The sequence below is a fragment of the Mus caroli genome, chromosome 13, assembly GCF_900094665.2.
Source record: "Mus caroli chromosome 13, CAROLI_EIJ_v1.1, whole genome shotgun sequence".
NCBI classification, from domain to species: Eukaryota; Metazoa; Chordata; class Mammalia; order Rodentia; family Muridae; genus Mus; species Mus caroli.
The window spans coordinates 15,150,639-15,177,608 of record NC_034582.1 but is presented as its reverse complement, the minus strand read 5'-3'; the positions used below and the strand labels follow the sequence as shown (position 1 = coordinate 15,177,608).

The following is a 26,970-nucleotide window of genomic DNA, read 5'->3' as shown; positions in this document are numbered from 1 at the left end:
GCATGGCTGTTGACAACATTGAGGAGAGCCATTTGAAATATTCATTCTAGTGGGCCACATTGTGCCTTCTTAGTTGGCTGCCTGCATTTTCCTCATCTCTTCCCTTGAAATGTCACAGCTTCTAGCAGCTTAGTTCTTAACTTTCTCATTTAATATCTTCATTCTCTTTCTCAGTCCGGGTCATGACTTTGGAAGCATAGATTAAAAAAATGGCTCTCAACTAAAATGAGTAAGATACAACTTGTTTGTGGCTCTGAGTGGCAGTGCAGATTTAGTTATACCCAATACTGTGTTCTAGTGAGGCAGCTGTTTCTTGAAGTTTCATTGTAATAGGACAAATGAAAGCCACAGTTTGAGGTATTTTCAAATACTTGTGACTGAACTGGAAGTATAGGTATCTGTCTAATAAAGCTAGGGTGTCTAATTGGCATCTTCTACTTGATTAAGTTCAGAATCGAACTCTTACTGTTTTTCAAACTGAGCCTTCCTACAGACTCTCATCTCAGTGAAGAATGGTGCTAATAACTTAGGACAGAAGCTATGCACTGGGCTCTTCTCTTCCTTGCTCATATTCTATATCCGATCTACTTTAGTGGTTCTGAACTTTCCAGTTCTCACCACCTCCATGGCTCCCATCTGCATTTAGTCATTATAACTCACTTGTTGCATATTTCCATTTGCTTCTTACTATTCTCTACCCTGGACCATTTTCAGTCACTAAAATGTTGACAGTTGTCATGTCATCACAGGCTGTAGGTTGGTGACGGACTATATCATTATTCTATATAAAACCCTTTATGGCTTCCTAGAGTAAAATAAAAAGTTCTTACTATGACTCAGGATGACTCATGAGGTCCTACACAGTCTGCAAAGGCTGCTATGGTAGAATAGCACAGTTAAAAAGATGTTTGTTTGTTTATACAGTTTTGTAGGATGGGTGCTCCAGTATCACAGTTGTGCTGATTTGTCCTATAGTACAGAACATCTTCCAGAAGTCTTATTTTGTCCTGCTGTTGTACAGAGAAAGGTCTGATCTCATTTATTTAATGTATAAGGGCACTATTCCCACTTTCAAAGAACATCACATTGGAGATGGATTTTAACACCTTGATTTGGGGAGACATAAACATACAGTCCATAGTCCATGGCACTGCCCAATGGCACTGAATGACATATAGAAGAAAAATCAAATCATCAGTGTACGTGAAGCCCTATCTGGATCCCCTTGCTAATGGTGTGTGGAGGTTTACACAAACAAGGCAGTTTAGTGATTCACAGGACTCTGTTTCCAATAATGAGGAACTAGAGGTAACTGATGAGATATAAAGAGATTGTATTTTGTTCAGACTGTTTCCAGAAAAAGAGAAGCTTTCTGTATGTTTACTTCCTCAGTTGGCTCGGGAGGGAGAAGGGTAAAGACCTGAGAAGACAGTACATATTAGCACCATTCAGACTGTCATACTTACAGGACATGTTAAAGAACACACCTAAAGGGCTGGTGAGATGGCTCAGTGGGTAAGAGCACCCGACTGCTCTTCCGAAGGTCCGAAGTTCAAATCCCAGCAACCATATGGTGGCTCACAACCACCCGTAATGAGATCTGACTCCCTCTTCTGGAGTGTCTGAAGACAGCTACAGTATACATGTAATAAATAAATAAATCTTTAAAAAAAAAAAAAAAAAGAACACACCTAAAGAACACAAGAAACCACTGCCTTCCAGGGGTGTCGAGGACAACGTAAGACAGCGTTGATTCAATAAATATTAGATCATTGGATTGTAAATATAATTAGTTTGACTGGCTAAATAATACCAAGTTACAATACTGTTTGTTAACAGTGTTCTGGATAGACTATCACAATTTTTTTTAGTTTGTTTCCTTATTTATAAAATGAGACTAATGATTCATGCCCATAAAATTGTTATGGTGACAAAATTAAAAGAACAAAACCCAAAACACATGGAATTCTTAACTTTCTCTTGGCATGCAGTTAGTATGTATCTATCCATTTACTAAACAAACACTGAGTATATTCAATAGGCAATGTGTTTTGTGTTACTATTAATCAGTTGTACATAAATTATAGTTGTTAACTTCTTGGAATACTTTTCTGGTGAAATGCAGATGCTGTATGGGTAGAAAACTGGAACAGACTACCAAGCTATCTGTGGTGTTAGGGATGAAGCTCAGGCTACTGTGTACATTATGGTCATGTGCCTGTTTGACCACTGACATACACTTCCAGCTCACAAATGAGAGAGAGAGAGAGAGAGAGAGAGAGAGAGAGAGAGAGAGAGTGTGTATTTGATAAGTTAAAGTTTGTTGTGTACTTTACAGGAATGGTATAGGATGACAGACTGTGGGAGAGGGGAGACTGGTATAAATGGTGACAGTAATCAAAGACAAAGAGCCTTGGTTTATCAGAGCAATGACCTGTTCAGTGAGGCTTGTGAGTGATGTTACATGGCAGATGACAATTCCCCATCCAAAGCAGAAATGACCTCATAGGCAGCAAGAAAGTCACATTAGTACAGTGACTAGGGAGAAGCATCTTTTCAATTAATGAATAAATGCATCTTTGATAAAACATACTCTGCTACAACTCTCAAAATAAGGAATAAAGGTCCTATAAAGCAAGTCTTTTTTTTTTTTTTAATTTGCTAATGAGACAAGATATTTGAGGGGAAAACTAATGCAAGGGCCTCCAAAACTACTTTATTTCTTTGGAAAGAGATTATGATTCTCAGAATGAGTTTGGTGCCTCTCATTAGAATATGTGATGGATTTAAGGGAATAGTCACTGAAAATAAGTTCCAGGATAGGTCCCATCAGGTGAGGAGGCTGAAATCTCTTACCAATCCATACAGGTATAAAAATTTAATATTACGTACTAGAAGGCTGTAAGAATACATTGGCTATGTATTTGGTGATCAGGCTTTGGCAAGAAGCTGCTGACCATGTTGATCTGGTGGAAACTCAGGTTGTATGATGTTTGAATAACTTCAGGAACAAATTACCCATAAATGGACTGACACTCAACTGGAAGCTTTAAAGAGCTAGTCGAAGACTGAACCTTGAGGCTTATTGTGTTTGACGTTTTTCACATATAGTGTAAGTACAGTTTTTGGATGGAGCCTTTCAAAGGAAGGCCATGCTAGTCTCCTGTCTGCAAGCATAAAAGAGTATCATTAATAGTGTCAGGGATTGGTGCTTGCCCATGGTAAGGGTCTCCTTATAGAACTAAAAAACAGGGTTGTGGAAGATATGCTAATAGGCAGTTCATTTAAAACGTACTATATGCCGTGGCCTTGTTTCTTAAAATCTAATGATACATAAACTTTTCTTCCCTTTGGACTTACTCAGTTGCTTAGTTTTCATTTATATGGTATTGCTAACATTGTTCAATCATTGTCAATATGATTTTTACAGGGACAATAAATAACACCAATTTTCTCTCCAGTGTCTCTGTAAGGCGAGTCCATGCAGAAGAGTGTGAGCTGGAGAAGCAACAGAGCTTCTTGGACATGGTCCTGCTACTATGAACCTTCATCCTCAGCCAGGAGTTGGAGATGATCCTCAGTCCTCTGTGTACTGGTGTTGCCAGGAGAGAGCTGTTCTCTCAGGAGTGCTGACACAGGCTTACAGACTCACAGGAGGAACAAGCTCCATCCAGAGACAGCTAGAACATCTAACACCAGAGATTACCAGATGGGGAAAGGCAAATGCAAGAATCTTACTAACAGAAACCAAGTATGAGTGGCATCATCAGAACCCAGTACTCCCACCACAATGAGTCCTGGATACCCCAACACACCAGAAAAGCAAGATTTGGATTTAAAATAATATCTCATAATGCTGGTAGAGGATTTTAAGAAGAACATTAATAACTCCCTTAAAGAAATACAGGAGAACACAGCTAAACAGGTAGAAGACCTTAAGGAGGAAAATAAAAATCCCTTAAAGAATTACAGAAAAACACAACCAAACAGGTGAAGGAATTGAAGAAAACCATCCAGGATCTAAAAATGGAAGTAGAAACAATAAAGAAACCACAAAGGGAGAATACTCTGGATATAGAAATCCTAGGAAAGAAATCAGGAGCCATAGATGCAGGCCAGAGACAGTATACAAGAGATGGAAGCGAGAGAACCTCGGGTGCAGAAGACTCCATAGAAAACATGGACACAACAATCAAAGAAAATGCAAAATGCAAAAACATCCTCACTCAAAACACTCAGGAAATCCAGGACACAATGAGCAGACCAAACCTAAGGATAATAGGTATAGATGAGAAGGAAGATTATTATCTTAAAGGGCCAGTAAATATCTTCAAAAAAAATTTAAAAGATAACTTCCCAAACCTAAAAAAAGAGCTGCCCATGAACATACAAGAAGCCTACAGAACTCCAAATAGACTGGACCAGAAAAGAAATTCCTCCAGATACATATTAATCAAAACACCAAATGCACTAAAAAAAGATAGAATATTAAAAGCAGTAAGGAAAAAAGGCCAAGTAACATATAAAGACAGAATCTACCAGACTTCTCACCAGAGACTATGAAAGCCAGAAGATCCTGGGCAGATGTTATGCAGACCCTAAGAGAACACAAATGTGAACCCAGGCTACTATACCCAGCCAAACTCTCAATTATCAAAGACAGAGAAACCAAAGTATTCCATGACAAAACCAAATTCACACAATATCTTTCCACGAATCCAGCCCATCAAAGGATAATACAGGGAAAACTCCAACACAAGGAAGGAAACTAAGCCCTAGAAAAAGCAAGAAAGTAATCCTTCAACAAACCTAAAAGAAGATAGCTACAAGAACAGAATCCCAACTATAACAACAAAAATAACAGGAAGCAGCAATTACTTTTCCTTAATATTTCTTAATACCACTGAACTGAATTCCCCAATAAAAAGACATAGGCTAACAGACTGGCTATATAAACAGGATGTAACATTTTGCTGCACAGGAAACATCAGGGACAAAGACAGACACTACCTCAGAGTAAAAGCCTGGAAACCATTTTCCAAGCAAATGGTTCCAAGAACCAAGTCTGCTTGTGGACGTTGTACATCGTGGTGCGGAGCCTAGTGCGCACCACGATGTACAACGTCCACAAGCAGCTCTCATCAATGGACAGATCTTGGAAACAGAAATTAACAGAAATACAGTAAAACTAACAGAAGTTATGGAACAAATGGACTTAACAGATATCTACAGAACATTTTATCCTAAAACAAAAGGACATAACTTCTTCTCAGCACCTCATAGTACCGTCTCCAAAACTGACCATATAATCTGTCACAAAACAGGCCTCAACAGATACAAAAACATTGATATCATCGCATGTACCCTATCAGATCACCACAGACTAAGGCTGATCTTCATACACACCAGAAGAGGGCGCCAGATCTCGTTACGGATAGTTGTGAGCCACCATGTGGTTGCTGGGATTTGAACTCTGGACCTTCGGAAGAGCAGTCGGGTGCTCTTACCCACTGAGCCATCTCACCAGCCCCAAGGCTGATCTTCAATAACAGCATAAATAATAGAAAGTCAACATATATGTGGAAGCTGAACAACACTCTACTCAGTGACAACTTGGTTAAGGAAGAAATAAAGAAATTAAAGACTTTTTAGAGTTTAATGAAAATGAAGTCACAACATACCCAAACTTATGGAACACAATGAAAGCAGTCCTAAGAGGAAAACTCATAGCTCTGAGTGCCTCCAAAAAGAAACTAGAGAGAGCATACACTAGCAGCTTGACAGCACACCTAAAAGCTCTAGAACAAAAGGAAGCAAATTCACCTAAGAGGAGTAGATGGCAGGAAATAATCAAACTCAGGGCTGAAATCAACCAAGTGGAAACAAAAAGAACTATTCAAAGAATCAAACAAACCAGGAGCTGGTTCTTTGAGAAAATCAACAAGATAGATAAACCCTTAGACTAAATAGAGGGCATAGGAACAGTATCCTAATTAACAAAATCAGAAATGAAAAGGGTGACATAACAAAAGAATCTAAGGAAATCCAAAAAATTATCATATCCTACTACAAAAGGCTATACTTGACACAACTGGAATACTTGGATGAAATGAACAATTTTTTAGACAGATATCAGGTACCAAGGTTAAGTCAGGATCAGATTAATGATCTAAACAGTCCCATATTCCCTAATGAAATAGAAACATTCATTAATTGTCTCCCAACTTAAAAAAGTCCAGGAGCAGATAGGTTTAGTGCAGAGTTCTATCAGACCTTCAAAGAAGACCTAATTCCAATTCTCCTCAAATTATTCCACAAAATAGAAACAGAAGGGACTCTACCCAATTTGTTCTATGAAGCCACAATTACTCTGATACCTAAACCACACAAAGACCCAACAAAGCAGGAAAACTTCAGACTAATTTCCCTTATGAATATCATGCAAAAATACTCAATAAAATTCTTGCAAACCAAATCCAAGAACACATCAAAATGATCATCCATCACGATCAAGTAGGCTTCATCCCAGGGATGCAGGGATGGTTCAATATATGGAAATCCATCAATGTAATCCACCATATAAACAAACTCAAAGACAAACACAACATGATCATTTTGTTAGATGCTGAGAAAGCATTTGACAAAATCGAACACCCATTCATGATAAAAGTCTTGGAAAGATCAGGAATTCAAGGCTCATACCTAAACATAATAAAAGCCATATACAGTAAACCAGTAGCCAACATCAAAGTAAATGGAGAGAAACTTGAAGCAATTCCACTAAAACCATGGAGTAGACAAGGATGCACACTCTCTCCCTACCTATTCAATATAGCACTTGAAGTCCTAGCTAGAGCAATTAGACAACAAAAAGAGATGAAAGGGACACAAATTGGAAAGGAAGATGTCAAAATATCACTATTTGCATAAGATATGAGAGTATATGTAAGTGATCCTATAAATTCCACCAGAGAACTCCTAAACCTGATAAACAGGTTCAGTGAGGTAGCTGGATATAAAATTAACTCAAACAAATAATTGGCCTTCTTCTACACATAGGATAAACAGGCTGAGAAAGAAATTAGGGAAACAACACCCTTCACAATCGTCACAAATAATATAAAATACCTCTGTGTGACTCTAAGGAAGTGAAAGATCTGTATGATAAGAACTTCAAGTCTCTGAAGAAAGAAATGGAAGAAGATCTCAGAAGATGGGAAGACATCCCATGCTCATGGATTGGCAGAATTAATATAGTAAAAGTGGCCATCTTGCTGAAAACAATCTACAGATTCAATGCAATCTCCATCAAAATCCGAACTCAATTCTTCACAAAGTTAGAAAGATACATTTGCAAATTCATCTGATTTAACAAAAACCTAGGATAGCAAAAACTATTCTCAACAATAAAAGGACCTCTGGTAGAATTACCATTCCTGACCTCAAGCTGTACTACAGAGTAATTGTGATAAAAACTGCATGGAACTGGTACAGTGACAGACAGATCAATGGAATAGAAGACCCAGAAATGAACCAATACATCTATGGTCACTTGATCTTTGACAAGGTAGCTAAAACCATCTAGTGGAAAAAAGAAAGCATTTTTCAACAAATGTGTGCTGACTCAACTGCTGGTTAGCATGTAGAAGAATACAAGTTGATCCATTCTTATCTCCTTGTACAAAGGTCAAGTCTACGTGGATCAAGGAACTCTATATAAAACCAGAGATACTAAAATTTATAGAGGAGAAAGTGGAGAAAAGCCTCAAAGATATGGGCACAGGGGAAAAATTCCTGAACAGAATATCAATGGCTGGTGCTGTAAGATCAAGAATTTAAAAGTGGGACCTTATAAAATTGCAAAGCTTTTGTAAGGCAAAGGATACTTTCAATAAGACAAAAAGGCAACCAACAGAATGGAAAAAGATCTTTACCAACCCTAAATCTGGTAGGGGACTATTATCAAATATATATAAAGAACTAAAGAATTTGGACTCCAAAAAACCAAATAACCTTATTAAATATGGGGTACAGAGATAAACAAAGAATTCTCAACTGAGGAATAATGAATGGCTGAGAAGCACCTAAAAAAATGTTCAACATCCTTAATTATCAGGGAAGTGCAAATCAAAACAACCCTGAGATTCACCTCACACCAGTCAGAATGTTGAAGATCAAAAACTCAGGTGACAGCAGATGCTGGGGAGGATGTGGAGAAAGAGGAACACTCCTCCATTGTTGGTGGGATTGCAAACTGGTACAACTACACTGGAAATCAATTTGGCAGTTCTTCAGAAAATTGGACATAGTTCTACTGGAAGATCCAGCAATACCACTCCTGGGCATGTACCCAGAAGATGCTCCATCATGTAATAAGGACACATGCTCCAGTATGTTCATAGCAGCCTTATTTATAATAGCCAGAAGCTGTGAAGAACCCACATGTCCTTCAACAGAGGAATGGATACAGAAAATATGGTACATTTACACAATGGAGTACTACTCAGCTATTAAAAACAATGAATTTATGAAATTCCTAGGCAATAGATGGATCTGGAGGATATCAGCTTGAGTAATATAACAAAATCATAAAAGAACTCACATGATATACACTCACTGATATGTGGATATTAGCCCAGAAGCTCAGAATACCCAAGATACAATTTCCAAAACACATGAAAATTGAGAAGAAGGAAGTCTAAAGTGTGGATGCTTTGTTCCTTCTTAGAAGGGGAATCAAAATACCCGTCGTAGGAGTTACAATGTTCAGAGCAGAGACTGAAAGAATGACTATCCAGAGACTGCCCCACCTGAGGATCCATCTCATAAACAACCACCAAACCCAGACACTATTGCAGATGTCAACAAGATTTGGTGACAGGAGCCTGATATAGCTGTCTCCTGTGAGGCTTTGCCAGTGCCTGGCAAATACAGAAGTGGATGCTCACAGTTATCCATTGGACAGATCCAAGGATCCCCAATGAAGGAGCTAGAGAAAGTACCCAAAGAGCTGAAGGGGTTTGCAGGAGCAACAACAATATGAACTAACCAGTAACTCCAGAGCTCCCTGGGATTAAACCACCAATCAAAGAAAACACATGGTGGGACTACTGTCTCTAGCTGCATATGTAGCAGAGAATGTCCTAGTTGATCATCAATAGTAGGAGAGGCCCTTGGTCTTGTCTTTATGCCCCAGTATAGGGGAATGCCAAGGCTAAGAAGTAGGTGTGGATGGGTTGGAGAGCAGGGTGAGTGGGGAAGGGATATGGGGATTTTTTTGAGAAGAGAATAGGAAAGGGGATAACTTTTGAAATGTAAATAAAGAAAATATCTAATAAAAAATTAACATCAATAAATTTATACGTAACCATTCATTGACAAAAAACAAACAAACAAAAAACGTACTATATAACAAAAGCATGACGTCATTTGTTAGGTTAAAGAACATTTGAAGTGTTTGGTATAGCTTTGGGGGAACCCTGCAAGAAGAAAGAATGAAGAAGAAGGAGAAGGAAAAGACAGAGGACGAGGAGGAGCAGGAGGAGAAGAAGAAGAAGAAGAAGGAGAAGGAAAAGACAGAGGAGGAGGAGGAGGGGAAGGGGGAGGGGGAGGAGGAGAAGAAGAAGAAGAAGAAGAAGAAGAAGAAGAAGAAGAAGAAGAAGAAGAAGAAGAAGAAGAAGACGATGACGACGACGACTAGGAAAAGGAAGAGGAAGAAGCCAGGAATATAGAGGAACTCACTCAAAACCTTGCCATTTGCTTTTGTTTTCACATATCTTTAGTTTGTCATGTGAAGAAGAGAAGATTTAGGTCAGATAAGATCAATTCTATTGAGACTTATTGGGGGAATATAACATATTTCTATGAGGGGATAAAGAGGATACTAGGATGGCAGGATTAACTGGGGAGAGGGATGAAAGAGTAGGGGAAAGGGGGACTATAGGGATGAACAACTAACACTAAAGGCTGTCTGAAACAGCCACATAGAAACCTAACACTGTAGAAGATTCCTAAATATATACACACTTTAAATGGATTAAAATGAAGTCAGCAAATAATAAGAAAGACAGTTCTCCAATTTGACATCTTTTGTCATCAAGCAAAACATTCAGTGTCATCAATAGGCTAAATTTTGATGATCTGCTGACCAAAGAAGCCCCTTAGATCCCTTAAATACCACCAACTACTGCCGAAGCTACTAGTTATTCTGCACAACCCAATAGCAGAGCTCTGTTGCTGAAGACACTACTTACCCATGACATCAGACATGGAGAAATCAGACTTGTTCCCAAATAGAAAGCTTCAGTCCTCACTGGTGCTAAAAGGTTCTCTTTATGCTACGAGAAGAAAAAACGTAATCATCAATATCACACAGCTACAAACCTTGAGACCTACAATAGTGACCTGCCTACAGGACGTACTGATGCCATAGTGGTACAAATGTTATGGAAGTAACCAACCACTTTAAAAGGGACATGTATGGTCCATTCTCTGAAGCCCATGCTTGACACTGCAAAATTGGTCAAGAACCTAACTAAATAGATAGTAGTGAAAAACCTGGTACTGTTACTGTGCTAAAGGAACATAGGAATTAATGACTCCTAAAATGGCAGATTGCTATGTTCATAGATTAGTACATCACTCACCCCTCCTAAGTAAAGCTTCTTTTCACAGTATGTGTGTGATAACACAGGGACCCACAACCTGCCAGTGTGTGGAAAGCAAGGAACTTTGGAGCACTCAGCCCTAAATGGGAACAACTACTCCGCCAAAGCTCAGGCATCTATGTGGAAGAAGTAGTAAAAAGAATGGAAGAATCAGAGGTGGTGGGTGACTCCAAGGAAGCTGCTTTTGTTTTTCTGGCTGTTTCTGCTCCTATGCAATCCAGAGACTCTGGCAGCATATGCAGGACATGCACAGATTCCAGCAAGAAAAATAAATCACAGCATAGAGAAGAGGAAGTGTATGCAAAGTGCTACTCTTAGCCATGAAGCTGTTTGCAATTGCTATCTGTTGGGAAAGAGAGAATCACTTTTCTCTAAAGGAGTGTTACTGAGTCTATGACCCACAGGACAGGCCTCGTGCCCAGGACAAGTGACTAAGACACGCAGGCTTCATTTGTTTATGGGCATTTATTTTTAGTATCTTTTCTTACTTCATTATTTTTTGTTTGATTAATTGATTTGATTTCCTTCCTTCCTCCCTCCCTCCCTCCCTCCCTCCCTTCCTTCCTTAGCAAGAGAGAGAAAAACAAAGAGGGAAAGAAAATGAATGTCCGTAGATAGGAATGTGGGGATGATCTAGAAGGAGTTGGAGAGGGGAAAGAATATGATTAAAATATGTTTTATGAAAAATATTTTAAGATGGGAAAGGAAATGAAACAATACAGCCACACACACGGGAAAAAGATGATTCCAGTCAGATAAGACCAATGTGAAGGTCACTTCTGGCCTGTCATGCAGAACTAACTTTTCCTCTGTGGTTGTTACACTTAGAGATTAGGGCAGGTGGTATAAGGTAGCATTTCATCTTGTAGTCAATGAAAACTTTTTTTTTTTTTGGCTTGGTAAACTGTTTATTCTACTAGCAAGGTTCAGAAATGTATAGACCTGGGGTGAGAGCCCCACGTGGCGGCTGCTTCACAGACTACTCCTGAGGTTCCCTGGGCTCTGGACACACCAGTGGGCTTCCAATGCCTGCTCAAGCGTGGGGCCCAGAGCCTGGGCTCTAGTCTTTGAGAACAAGCGGTGCCTTCACTTGGTTGGCCATGTCCTTCCCCACGAGTGCCTCCACAATGGCCAGCGCAAACTCAAAGCTGGTCCCCGGCCCGGGGCTGGTGAGCATCAGGCCGTCCTTCTCCACGCGGCTCTCTGAGTAGCTGTAGTGACTGCCATTCATCATTTTGTCCTTAGCCAATGGGTGTGTTGTGACCTTGCATCCAAAACCTACTTCGTGAGCCAACAGAGCCGTAGGACCCGCACAGATGGCAGCTATGAGGCCCTTCCTGCTCTCCTGCTCCTTAAGGATCTCCTTCACCACAGGCGACTCAGATAAATTCTGTGCACCCAGATTTCCTCCTGGAAGAACCACCACAGCGTATGGTCCCTGCGTTTTTGCATCTTCCAGACTGGTATGTGGACAAATCATTACATCACGGCTACACTGCACGGGGTCCTTCCCAGCCAAGCCTGCAACAGTGACTTTAATCCCAGCTTGCCGCATGACATCCACAGGAATCACTGTCTCCATCTCCTCTGCTCCTTTGGCCAGGATGACCACGAGTCATTTGGAAGCCATTTCTATTTCTTAAAGACTGCAGCCGCGCCTCCTCCACCCACGCGAAGCCACCGCCCATGAAAACGTGTTTAAGTGCCAGGGTTATGGTAAGAGCAAGTAGAATGGGATAAATGATTCTGTATGAGCATCCAGGAACACTGAGACTTTGTAATTCACAGACCACTGCCTGGCTTTTCAAACATCCAGGGAGAGTATCACCACGGTCACTTCTACATTGACCCAGTATTGGAAGCCATCACTTTTACGTGATTTAAATGGTTTTGAAGATCTGCAGCAAAGTTCAGCCAGAGTCTGTTTTGCACACTGAGTTAATGGGTAAGAGTTGGAGGCCTACAGATAAAAGCAAATTTATCTCAAATTGGCTCCAAATATAGATTTGGAGTTGTTTTAGCACTTGGTTTTTTTGTTTGGTTGTTTTGTTTTGTTTTGTTTTTGAGACAGGGTTTCCCTGTGTAGCCCTGGCTGTCCTGGAACTCACTTTGTAGACCAGGCTGGCTGTGAACTCAGAAATCTGCCTGCCTCTGCCTCCCGAGTGCTGGGATAAAAGGCGTGCACCACCACGCCCGGCTTTAGCACTTGTTTTAGTGGAGATAAAGCATAAGCCCGACCTATTTCAAAATGAGGAAGGGCATATTTCAACACTATGCTCCGGAAAATGAGTCTGGCACGCAAGAGATCTGGAAAAGGAAGACAGTTGATCTCAAGCCCCCATGGAGAAAAGAGAATGTTGGCCAAAGCACTACATAGGATTGATGGGACTGTGAAATAATCATTTATTGAATTTCAGAATTTTCATTGTGGCTCATTAAAAAAGTCTTCCATTATTTCAGTATGATGTATCAGTAGAAAAGTGACAAACCACCAGAGACCAAGTTAACCAGCCACCAAGTCAGACACAGTACAGAGTCCCCCATCACTGGGTCAGACACAACATAGAGTCTCCCATCATGTGGTTCTGCCCTTAGTCTTCCCACTAGTCCCCAGTGGTCCTCACCAGCTGGGCTTGCAACACAGTACATCAGTGTGGCCTGTAATGAAACTTCATAGAAATGACCCCACGCAAGGTGTCTGGTTTCTTTTACACAATATAATTGCCCAAATGTTTGTGTTTGTAGTCATATTCCTCTCATTTGATTATCATGAACATTCCTACTCATTCCAATCTACATAGAGTTACATCCAGGATGTTCTTTATGTATACAATGAACATTTTTTTTTTCTTTTTAGTATAGACTTTATTCAGGGCATGGGGAGGGGAGTTGAGAGGGTAAGAGAGACAGAGAAAGGGAGAGGGAGAGGAAGAGGGGGAGGGAGCGAGGAAGGGGGGAGGCTGGCCATGAGCACATGAAGAGAGGGGGGAGGGGAATGGGGAGTGGGGAAGGGGCAAGAAGACAGAGGAAGAGCAAGAAAGCAAGAGAGCAAGAGCACGATGAAAATTCTTAACTGGTTAAATATAAATTTGTATTTCTTACCTGTGGGACGCCTGACTCGCCAGCAAGAAAGACACCACAATAGGATCCTTCTGCACACGTTTATTGGGCTGCATTGACTGTGTAGGCGAAAGACCCNGAGCCCTGGGCCTCTCACTCTTATATACTATCAGTTCCCATCCACGCACAGCAGGCCACATCGCCTCACCAGGTACGCAGCTTCAGCTAATCAGGGCAGCAGGGGCATATCTCCACCAAAATGGCTTCGCCAGTAACCTGGTACACCTGCGCAGCTCTCACGATGTTTGTGGCTAGATGTATGAGGAAGTCAGGTGCAAGTCAAAAGACTTAGCTGCAGTCCCTGGCGCCTTTGGGACTGCCGCCACACCTGCTCCCCACTCTTACCTGCTCTGTAAAGATGTATGCACGTGAGAACATTTAGTTCAATTGTCCTATCCTGTTAGAACTAGGTATTTTGATTCCTCTCACACTGAAACCATGCTAGTAATTATTTTCATCACAACCTTGCATCTTCGATATTTTAAGGTTTACCTGCATCTACTTTCTCTTATCCTTAAGTTCCACATGTCCCTATTTCAGTTGTAGATCCCCAAACTGCTTTTTTTTTTTTGTAATGTTGTTAGTTTGTTGTTTCTCTATTGCCTGTCAGTAGGATACAACCTATTATCATTTGGATTCATATGATAGCTTAGTAGATAGTAAATATGTTCAGTGGATAAATTACCCTCAGTTGGCAGCTATTCTCACTTATAATTTGAGGAATACTATTCTGTTTTCTCTGGATCTCATTGCTATTTGTCAAAACAAAACAAAACAAAACAGAAACCAAACACCTCTTTTCATTGTTAATTGCCATTCATTTAAAAGTGTTTGGGTGGGGTACAGGAACATAATTTGGCCAGAAAAGTGTCTTGCAAACATGATGAGTTGAGTTTGATTTCCAGCACTCATGGGAAAAGCTGCCATGTTAAGGTATGTTCACAATTCCAATTCTAGAAAGTTGCAGACAGGTGAGTCCTGGTAGCTCTAAAGTCAGTCTAAATGGAAATCCCCAGATCTCTATAAGAAATTATGTTCCTGCAAAACAAGGTGGATGAGGCATTCATATCAATGCTGAAGAATGAACTCTAGTCTACATATGTGCATGAGTATGTGAGTGCAAGCACACATGTGAATGTATGCATGCAGGAGCACACACACACACACACACACACAGAGCACTGCGTCTGTGCACTTTTCAAACTGAATACTTAATCCCACATTCTATAGACACACAAATAGTTTTCCAACTCATTTTAAATTTTTCTTTTTTTAAATTTTGGCTTTCCGTAACTTTAATCTGTATATTATTTTTGTGGTTGTTGTTCTTCCCGTGCTGTTTGGGATTTCTCTAATTCTTCTAGAGATGGAAGCTCTTCATTTTAACCTCTTAAAACATCACTTCTACCAAGTTCTTTCTCGGGTACTGATTATAGGCATAACAGATACTTCTTTTGTGATTGTTACATAATTACTATTTTATGTTTTTCTACAATTGTCCTTCAGCCTGCTGCTTTCTTCAGACATGAATTCTGGCTTCTCTTCCACATTACTTCTTATAAATTGAGTATTTAATTTTAGTTGCATTATTTTTTAATTTTCTATTTCATTTGAAGAGTAGAGTCCAGTAGAAACACTTCTTATTTCATTTCTGTTCTTCAAACTAGTTTAGTTACTTTCAAGCTAATCACATCCAGACCTCTTTGGGCATTTGTTTCTATTTTCTATTTATCTTCATGCATTTGTAACAGCAAGATGGGCTCACCCATTTGGTATGCCATTGGTCAATGAAGCAAAGAGGAAGTGGGAGAGGGAAGAGGGTTGGGGTGTAACTCAGTGGTAGAGTCCCTGTGGTTAATCCTCAGAACATAGACATACCACACATGGGCGAGATCACGTTCGTGCACACACACACACACACACACACACACACACACACACACTAGTTGTAAGCAAGTAAGAAGAGAAGATAGCAGTAGATAGTATCCTAAATCAGCATCTCTCTAAACAAATCAAAAAATGGATTTTGCTGGAAAGATATACACACATGAATACTGGAGAGACTGGTCATCACATGTAGTTACAGGCATGTTCATGTACAGATGCAGTTCATAATCATGTCTCGTAATACATTGCATGTTTTAAAAAGTTAGTCAGGAATGACTCTAGGCCAGAGAATCACTATTTAGATTTCAGTGAAAGAAAGTATACTCACTTAGCAGATTAAACATGTTCACTGTGGTTTGCTTTAAACGGTCCTATCTGAGACAAACACATAAAGAAACAAAACAAACTAAACCGAAACAAGGAGCTGGTTGGAAGGTGTGTTAGCAGTCATCCCAGGTGGCAGCTCTACTTCTGCACAAGCAGAGTGCTTGCCCTGTCTGGACAGCTGTCTGGATTAACTTTCTAGAAGACTAATGGATATGATATCATCATTCAGAGGGCAGATTTTTTTCCTGGTGTGCAAGTGTAGCTGTGGGGATAGTGCCAAGTCCCTAATCTTTCAAGTAATCACATAATTATCTAACTTGTCCAGTATATTTGAGATTCACACTTCTAGTTCATGTCTTCTAGTGTAGCACACTCAGTTTCATATTGTAAGAAGGGGCTCACTGCTCTCATACTGTTCCCACGTTGGTGTCTTTTCTATCTAGTGTCTCTGGTCTCTTTTTGCTCTAGTCCTCAGTGCTAAGCTGGGACTCACACTTCCTTGAGAGAAGCATGCTTGGAAATCAGGCACTTGTTTATGTCTCACACTGCAGGTTTTGTTCTTTAAGTGCCTCAGTAAATTGCAAAAGACTGCCCCTCTCTAGATCCCTCCATCTTCCTTAATCTGCAGATACTATGGATATCAAAAAATGGAAATACCCCCACCACAGGTCTTTTGAGTGACCACCATTTTTACTCATGTACAGATATGGTACATGACTGCTGAAATTTAAGACTTTCCTCATGTAAAGTTCCTTCTCTTCAAACTACAAAGTTAGAGCACTTAAACGAGGAATGGATTGCCAGAAGCTGGCTCACACTATTACCATCTTAGCCCTGTAAAGGAGATCAGAAACCAGCAGAAATGATCAAGTTACATCTACGAACTCAAGGTTAGTATCAATTTGGTGCCTCTAACATATTTTAAAATACAAATACATCTAAATATAGCTTAAAATGCAGGTGTGTCTAAGATGTTGGTTAAAAACAAATTTTATAACTCATAGCCTTATAGACTATTACACGATTTACAAAGTAATGATTATATTAAAAATTGCCTTAAGGCCCACTCCAGGAGATGGACCCTATATCTGATACTGAGATTAGATAGCCCAGAGACCTATGGTAAAATCAAATCGTACTGGTCTATAAAAAGAAAAACAAATGTGATAGAATGATTCCTAGTGTCATTCTGCTGTACATGCCAATCAGTGCCTTGTGCTGCCATCATCACAGAATTTTCCTCTTGCAGCCACACATGCAGACAGTGAGAAACCTTGAACCTTCAGCCCTAAATGGGATGCCTCCTATCCCCCCCTCCACCACAGAGCTCAAGGAACCCCATGGAAGTGGAGGTGGAAATAGGATAAGAGCCAGAGGGCATGGAGAACACCAAGAAAACAAGGCCCTCTAAATCAACACAAACAAGACTCATATAACCTCAGCACGCACAGGACCAACACGGGTCGCTACCACGTCCTCTGTGCTTATATTATAGCTTCCAGTTTAGTATTTTTATGGGGTTCCTGAGTGCGGAAACAAATGAGTTAATGACTTTGGTGGCTTCTCTTGGTCTTTTCCTTCTATTGGTTTGTCTTGCCAAACTATGATATTATAGTTTTGTTTTATCTTATTGTTAATGTTTTGTCTAAGCTCCTCTCTACAGCTACCTGGCAATGGCCAGTTATGCCTGACTCACTATAAAAAGGACTGCTCGCCTCTCTGCTCTCTCTTGCTCTTGCCTTCTTGCTCCCTTCTGTCCTCTAGCTTCTTCCCCTTCTCTTCCCATTCCCCTACCCCCTCTCTCTCCACCTGCTCAAGGCAGCCCCCCCCTTCTCTGTCTCTACTATCCTCTTAACTCCTCTCCCCATGCCCTAAATAAACTCTTTTCTATACTATACCATCATGTGGTTGGTCCCTCAGGGGAAAGGGATGCCTCAGCATGGGTCCTCGGAGGCATCCCCCTCCCCCCCCCCCCCCCCCCTGCACAGCCACCAAACAAGTTCCTCTTTTTATCTTTTTATAAAACACAACAGTTATTATATTTTATTTTGTTATGATTTTAAAAAGTGAATGAATGAATGAATGAACACCTAGCCACTAGGGTAAATGTAAAAAACTGAACTGTTTCCTATACCTGCTGAGAGAGAAAAACAGGTTTCTCTGATAGAGTGACACTGGGTTTATGGGGTCCAGAACAGACCCCATGTTCAGTAGTTAACCAACATATAATAGACTTTTCAGGTTTTGTTTTTCCTGTGTGTATGCTTTTATTTGGCTACGGTTTGATGTTTCTTTTTGTTCCTTGTTTTCTTATTTTTGGATTTATTTTTATTTTATTTTCTTGATTTGGGGGAGTTTTGATGTTGATTAGATTTTTGCTTATTTTTTAAGAAAGAATAAATTTGTATGGGTAAAGAGGAGGGATAAGATCTGAAAGGACTTGGGAAAAGGGGATGAATATGGTCATAATATATTTAAATTTAAAAATATTTTTAAATAATAAAAAGTAAGCAAAATTATATAATTTAAATAAAAAATAAAATAATTCAAAGTTAATGATATTGACATAATGTACAACAATAAGTCAATAGATAAAAAAGTAACTGTGCACAAATGCATTCTTCGTTCATTGCTAGAATATGTTTAGATTTAAAGCTTTTCTTAATCTGTGACATGAGTAGAGTATTTTGGTCACTGCTGTATATTAGTGAAAATATCAATACATGAACTAACCACCAAAGTTAGAAGAGAAGGAGCCCTGGGTCACCTGTGTAGAAATTATTACACACACACACACACACACACACACACACACACACAGAGGGAGAGAGAGAGAGACAGAGAGAGAGACAGAGACAGAGAGAGACAGAGAGAGAGACAGAGACAGAGATAGACAGAGACAGAGACAGACACATAGACACACAGAGACAGACAGAAAAAATACTTCACCCTTAGCATAATACATGGTTCATCTCCTGTTTCTGTTTTTCACAATATCGTCTTTATTTCATATTCTCTATAAAGTTTGATAAGAAATACTTAACAGAGTAATCAACAAACCTTAATAAACATTTCTTGACAGTAAGCCTTCCTGTCATTTTTTTTTCCACTTTGGATTATTCATCCTTAAATGCTTGGCATTTTTCGTGCTAGTGTGCTTGAAATGGCTTTGAGGTTTTGTGGTCTGATGACACCCTGAAGAACACAGAACCCTTGAGCTTCCTTTTGCTCAGTGGTCAGTTTAGAGACTTTGTGAACACCGAGGGTGGATGTGTCAAGACAGCCCTGCTGCTGGAGAGCCTCTCTGGAATTTAGACCGGTAACCCAACTCAGCAACACATACTGGAAATCTGGCTTTTAAGGTAAGTGTTGAAGTACTTGGGTAAAGATTTCTGCAATGACCTTGATAAAAAACAGGCCTCCTGTTGTTTCCTGGGTCTAATTTGGAATCTTCAAAACCAAGTGCTATGAAAAGAAAGCTCCTCGATTTTTGCCACAAAGCTCTGTTCTAAAAAGAATTGCCTTCTCCTTCCTGTGTGTGACACATGCTTCTGAAAATGAAGTCAAGTTTGTATTAGGTATTAAAGTGGACACACTTATTTCAGAATTTGTCCCAAAAGAGAAACAGAAATGAATCCTAGTTACAGAATCATAGAGGACTTGGTGTTAGATTTATAGACAGTTATTTAGAGACTTGTCTTTAAAATGATGTGGTTTTTATTATAAAGTCCCTTTAATGCTTTTATTGACAATGTCATCATATTTCATTTGGAACCATTCTGATAGCCCTAATCAATACAAAAAATTATCATAGCAATCGCATCCTGAGAAATTTCTAAAGAAATTGGCTCAAAATAATCTGTGTGTTGTTTTACTTTTGAATTTCTGGGAGTGAAACCCATGGCCTGCTTAGGCAAGGGAAGCACTTGGTCATTGAACTGAACCCTCATACTACACTCCTTGTCATCCCAATTTTAAGTTATGTGACAGAAACACTCTAAAATTAATTTTTGAACTCATAAACAAACACCTGTACAATTAATTTTATTTTCTGAAAATGTCCTTATATACCATTATCTCATATACAACTAATGGTATACGTCCAACATGTGGAATGAAATAAGATACTACTTAGTCACTCTCTGACTCTACCAAGCTAGCTCTGTCCCTTTGCTAAATGTATTCTTGCAAGTCATCAAATTCACTGTGCTTCAGTTTCCTCACAGCTACAGAATATAATTGAGAAATGACTTCTTCAGTTTTACAACTCCTTATCCTGTTTTCTAAATCAATTCACAAGTTTGTACCTTAGTCAATAGGCAGAACAGGAAGAGCAGCTGGTGATCAATCGGGGGATGTTTGTCAAAATCCTGTTTGGTTGGAGAAATATTATCTAAACCTTCTAGGCCAGAAGTTTGACAAACTTTTCTTTTTAAATAAAGGCTGCATAATAATCATTTCATGCTGTGAAGGCTGAGGAAAGTTGAAGGCAACATGTTAGTATTAATGTGTTCATTTCAAATGAAACATTAAAACCACAACAACTGTTCTTAGTTCACAGCAGATATCAAAGAGAGAAGAAAGGTGGCTGGAGCTTAGGGAACATTGTTTGCCCCAGGACCCCCATTCTCCAGTCATTTTTCACAATCTTAAAGTAAGAGGTCACCAGAATTGTTCATTTTAGCACTGGATTGTCTATAGGGTGATTTACCTATCACCTGAATTTGTCTACAAAAGTTTGAGGGGATGCAAAAATGTTTTTTAATGGGAAGAAAAGCTTACAGACCTCATCAAGTACCACAGTGGCCTAAATTCCAGCTCATGTGAAGAAAATCAGACTTATTCATGAAAATGCTCTTCCAATGTGAGACTCAGCAAGCCCTGCAAAGTTTTTAGTATTTACTATGTGAGAGCCTTTGTGTTAGCACCATAAGTAACATTGTATGCTGTCACTGCAATAACAGGTCTAGATATGTTAAAAATGTTACAGTCTGTTTGAATTAATGATGTCCTTCAAGGAGACTTGAAAAAAATTCCAAAACTGCTCAAGTATTTCTTTTTTATTGTAAAAGTACTTTCTTTTGTAGTCAATAATAAATATTTGTGTTACTCTTTGCCAAATAGTAAATGGGATCTTAGAAAAAAATGTTCACTTTGACATATTCTTACATAACTTTGGAATCCACAAACCCCTAAGGAAACAGAAGTAATTGTGTAACTGAGAGCAGAGGTGTCACAGTGCTGAAATGATACCACATGTCCTACATGTCACCAAATACACCTTCAGAATCCCCTTGATTGTCAGCATTAGGAATAATGGAGGAATATATGTCAAATGTATTTGGAAAAGCTTTCTGTGTTGCTTTATTTAAACGAAACAATATGTAAAATTGTTGTGAAACACTGGACGATATTTGAAGTCATAAGTATATCCATCGTTTCTTCTAGATAGTGTTTGGGATCCTGTTTGCTAACATTCTTTATTACCAGTTGTTCAGGTGTTATGGGTTTTTTTTGTTGTTGTTGTTTTTTATTTTTTGTTTTGTTTTGTTTTACAGCCTTATTGTAATTCTTGGTTAATTCTACCCTCTCTTTTGGCACTGACTCTCTTTGTTTACAATGGGCACTGTACTTCTGAGGTATCAAACCTTCCACTCAACTCTACTTAGGCAAACTTAACAGTGTCTTTTGTTTCAGTTCATTTTGGCTGATAATTAATAGTATAATAGGGTAGTGACATTTGCTTAATTAATGAATTAATGCCTGGGTAGATAGTTTGTTTCATTGAGCCAGACTTGAAGTTGTCTTGGTTGATATTCTAAGGCCACTATCATGTAGTCAGTCTGAAGGCATTAATAACAATTGGTTTCTTTACACCCTGAGTGGGAGCCACAGACAAGGTCACCACTGCTCTATCAGGGAAAGTATCAGAGTTCTGCTGTGTGTTGATATCAGAGTCAGAATGGCAACAACCAAAGCCATGGTGACTGCATGCCTGCTAACAGACATGTCAGAATCCCCGTTTCTTTTAGCATTTCTGGCAGTTTGGTTTTGATCACTGGATCAACAGCTTCTACTCTGATACCTGTATCTGACTGTGACATAACTAATACATCAATCATTCTGATGGTATACTCATCAACAAATTTCCCAAGAGTTAGACCTATGACTTCTATTGGAATCCTAGTATGGCCATGTTTTGATGTGTTCAGCATGTAATAAACTTGTTCTGCTGTGACCATGGCAGGACACTCTGTGGATGACCCTGAACCAGGGCAAACACACTTTCTCCAAATCTAAGGTCTCCCTCCATATTTCTATTTAGCAACTATAGTCCTTATATTATTAAGTTTCAATTCATTGAATTTGACATTTTTTAAAATTAACTCAGACTCTTTCTAATTCTGGCAGCTATAACTTTGTTCTATGTCCTCCTCTTATTCTCCCAGCTTTTCAACAGCATAGCTTCCAGGGAAACATCTACATTTGGTGAAGATCTGTCTCAGGGAATATTCCAATTAGTTAGCTCGACTCTATCCAAAAGAGTCACCCCATCCAAAAGGACTCCTAAAATACTACATTTGAAAGCATCTGAAAAGTTAGTTCATAAGTTATGCTAAATCATCTTCCTAGTTTTCCCCTGTCTTATTTTATTTTGTATGCTAATAGTATTATTCATAACAACCACAATTAAGTTTTGGTGATCATAGTCTCTTTAATATAATATACTGTTTACAGCAATAGACATACTATATCTTTGCGTTCTCTAGCAGAATCTGGTGCTCACTAAGCAATATCTCAAAAATGCAAGCAAGAAGATAAGGGACACCATGGCCAAGGCCATGTTAGAGGAACACTGAAGGCCCTGAATGCCAGTGCTCAAAATGAACGAGCTGCAGAGTTCCAAAGCTGCTTCTCTTTTCAGATTTGAATGTAACTGTGATTTTGAAATATGTGGTTGTCTAAAGATCACAGATCCTGAAGATTATGGTGACTTTTAAAGAAGAGTGGCATTTGTTGCACTTGGCTCACACAGGAGAGAGGAACGATTCTTGCAAACTTGCAAGAAACCCTAATTTCTGGACTGGGCTGGGGAGTGAAGTTTTTTCTTAATTGATTAATTAATTAACGAATTAATTTTTGCTGATGGATTTATTTATCCATTCACTTCATATCCCAATTGCAGTCTCCCACTTTTCTCCTCCTAGTCACACCTTCACAAATGGCTCCCCCTTGTTACCGTCTCCCCTTCTCCTCAGAGAAGGGGGATGCCACCCATGCATGAAAACTCAATCTGGCACATCACGGTGAGCAGGAATAAGCACATCCTTTACTACTGAGGCCAGATAATGTAGCTGTCCAGCAGCCATGGATGAACTGGGTATACCTGAAAGGGAGGCTGAAAATGAAAAAGGACTGGTGAGTGAGAGAAGGATGAAGCCAAGACAAAGGTTTCTGATCAAGGCTCAAAGTTTAATTTTCAACTCTGCATTTATATGTGGAAAATCCACAGACCCATCCTTTGTTTTAGCTGAATTGAGTTGCAGAGCATCTCAGCATGTGATCAACTCCTCAAAGCTCAGGTAGGGAATTGCAAATGCAGGGAGACCAGGTGCAGACTCCAGCCAGGTTGTAAAACCCTGGGGGGGTTTATTTAGCTTACTCAAGGCTAGGGGAAGGACACAGGATAATGGAGCCCAGTGAGGGGAAGCAGATCCAAAGGCAGGCATCAGAGTCAGAGTCAATTCTCCAATTGTTAGGGCACACACTGAAGACCAAGCTGTATATTTGCTCCAAATGTGTAGAGTGCCTAGGTCCAGCCCATGCATGCTCTTTGGTTGGTGGTTTAGTTTCTGTGAGCCCCCATAGTTCCAGGTTAGTTGACTTTGTAGGTCTTCTTCTAGTGTACTTGACCCCTCTGCCTCCCTCAATCCTTCCTCCCACTCTTCCACAAGACTCCCTGAGCTCCACTTGATCTTTGGCTGTAGGTCTCTGCATCTGTTTCCATCAGTTGCTGGATGAGGCCTCTCAGATGACAGTTATGCTAGGTTCCTGTCTACAAGCATAGCAGAGTATCATTAACAGTGTCAGGGGCTGGTTCTCTTCCATGGGACGGGTCTCAAGTTGGCCCAGTCATTGGTTGTTCATTCCCTCAACCTCTGCTCCATCTTTATCCCTGCCCATCATGTAGCCAGGACAAATTTTTGGTTGAAGATATTGTGGGTGGTTTGGTATCCCCCATCTCTCCACTGGAAGTCCCAACTGACTACAGGAGGTGGTCACTTCAATCTCCATATTCCTGGCTATAAAGAGTCTCAGCTAGGGTAACTGCCATGGACTCTTTGGACCCTTCCCAATCCCAGGTTTCTGGCTTATCCAAGAGGTGCTCTTCTTTGATTTCCATGCCTCTCCCAGTCCTGTCCCAGACTGCATTACTCTCAGAACATCTTATCTCCACCTCTGATTCCCTCTGGTCCCCTTCTTACACACTTTTCTCTCCCTCCATTCACCTCTGATGTCTATCTATTTCCCTCTTCTAAGTGAGAGTCAGGTATCCTTCCTTGGGCCCTCCTTGTTACTTAGCTTTTTTTGGGCCTGTAGATTGTAGAGTGGTTATTCTGTACTTTATGGCTAATGTATAAGTGAGAACATACTATGAGTGTCTTTCTGGGTCTTGGTTACCTCATTCAGGGTGATCTTTTCTAGTTGCATTAATTTGCCTGCAAATTTCAAGATGTCTTTGTTTTTAATATCTGAGTAGTATTCCATTGTATAAATGAACCACATTTTCTTTATTCATTCTTCAGTTGAAGTACATATAGGTTGTTTCCAGTTTTTGGATATTATGAATAAAGCTGCTATGAAAATAATTGAGCAAGTGTCCTTGTGATATGGTGGAGCATCTTTTGTGCATATGCCCAAGAATGTCATAGCTGGGTCTTGAGGTAGAACTATCCCAAGTTTTCTGAAAAGCATCCAAATTGATTTCCAGAGTGGTTATACAAGTTTGCACTCCCACCAGCAAAGGGGGAGTGCTCCCTTTCTTCACAGCCTCCCCTGCATGTGCTGTGCCTTGAGGTTTGTTTGGTTTTTGCCATTCTGATATGTGTAAGGTGGAAACAGAGCTGTTTTGATTTGCATTTCACTAAAGACTAAAGGTATTGAACATTTCTTTAAGTGCTTCTCAGCTACTAGAGAGATTCCTCTGATGAGTATCTTCTGTTTAGCTCTGCACACCATTTGTTAATTGGGTTAGGTGGTTTGTTGGTGTCTAACTTCTTGAGCTCTTTATATTTTTTAGATATTACCTCTCTGTCCAGTGTAGGGTTGGTGAAGATTTTCCCCCCAATTTGTGTATGCTCATTTTGCCTTACAGGTGCCTTTCAATTTCATGAGGTTCCATTTATTGATTGTTGATCATAGAGCCTGGTGTTCTGCTCAGGAAGTTGTCTCCTATGCCAATGAGTTCAATGCAGTTCCCCACTGTTAGATTTACTATGTTTAGTTTTATCTTGAGGTCATCTGATCCACTTGCACTTGAGTTTTGTGCATGGTGTTAGATATGGGTCTATTTGCATTCTTCTACATGCAGATACCAGTTAGACCAGCACCATTTGTTAAAGATGCTTTTCTTTTTCCATTGTATTGATTGGAATTCTTTGTCAAAAATCAAGGCTCCCTAGGCTTGTTGGTTTGTTTCTGGGTCTTTGATTCTATTCCATTGATCAGCCTGAGTGTTTTATGCCAATAGTATCCGGTTTTTATTGCTATTACTCTGTACTACAGCCTGAAATCAGGGATGGTGATACCTTGAGAAATTCTTTTATTGTACAGGATTGTTTTGGCTACCCTGAGTTTTTTGTTTTTGTTTTTCCATATGAGGTTGAGAATTGCTCTTTCAAGATCTGCAAAGAATTGGTTTGGAATTTTAACATGAGTTGTAATGGATTTTTAGATATCTTTTGTTAAAATAGCTATTTCTGTTGATTCATGAGCGTGGGAAATTTGTCCATCTTCAGATATCTTCCTCAATTTCCTTCCTCAGAGATGTGAACTTCTTGTTTCATTGCTCTAGCTAGGCTAGGACTTCAAGTACTAGGATAGGATTTCAAGTACTATATTGAAAAAATAGGGAGAAAATGAACAGCTTTGTCTTGTCCCTGATTTTAATGAAATTTCTTTAAGTTTCTCTCCTCTTAATTTGATGTTAGCTATTGGCTTGTTCTATATATCACTTTTATTATATATAGGTGTGCATTATGTATGCTTGATGTCTCCAAGTCTTTTAACATGAATGGGAAATGGATTTTTCAAGGCATTTTCAGCATCTAATAAAATTATCTCTTTTTTTCAGTTTATTTATATGGTAGATTACATTGATGGATTTTCATACATTTAACCATCTCTGCATCCCTGGGATAGAGCCTATTTGATCATTTTGAATGATATTTTTGATGTTTTCTTGGATTTGGCTTAAGATTATTTTATTGAGTAATTTTATATAATGTTCATAAGGGAAATTGGTCTGAAATTCTCTTTCTGTGTTGAATCTTTGTGTGCTTTAGGTATCAGGATGACTTTAGCTTCATAGGATGACTTTAGCAATATTCCTTTTGAAGAGGCTTGTTCTGATGCTGCTTGAATTCTAATGCTAAATACTGGCTTCTCAAGAAGTGGTTGCCCCTGAGAAGCAGATTCTCTTATATACCAAGTGATGCTATGTGAACCTTGCTCTCCAGTTTAACTGGTCAATAAAAGGCTTGTGTGGTTTAGGTGTCACGGTGATTGTGAACTCATAGAATGAGTTTGGCAATCAATGTTCCTTCTGTTTCTATTTTGTGGAATAGTTTGAGAAGTGTTCTTCTAAATTTTGTAGAGTTCTGTGTTAAAACTCTTTGGCCTTGAGCTTTTTTGGTAGGGAATCTTTTAATGACTGCTACTGTTTCCTTAGGGGTTATAGGACAACTTA

The 26,970-nt window shown here is 39.5% G+C and overlaps 1 pseudogene; it reads right to left on the bottom strand.

Moving 5' to 3' along the window:
- Positions 1–11,727: 11,727 nt before the first annotated feature.
- Positions 11,728–12,346, bottom strand: LOC110308394 (annotated as a pseudogene).
- Positions 12,347–26,970: the final 14,624 nt, after the last annotated feature.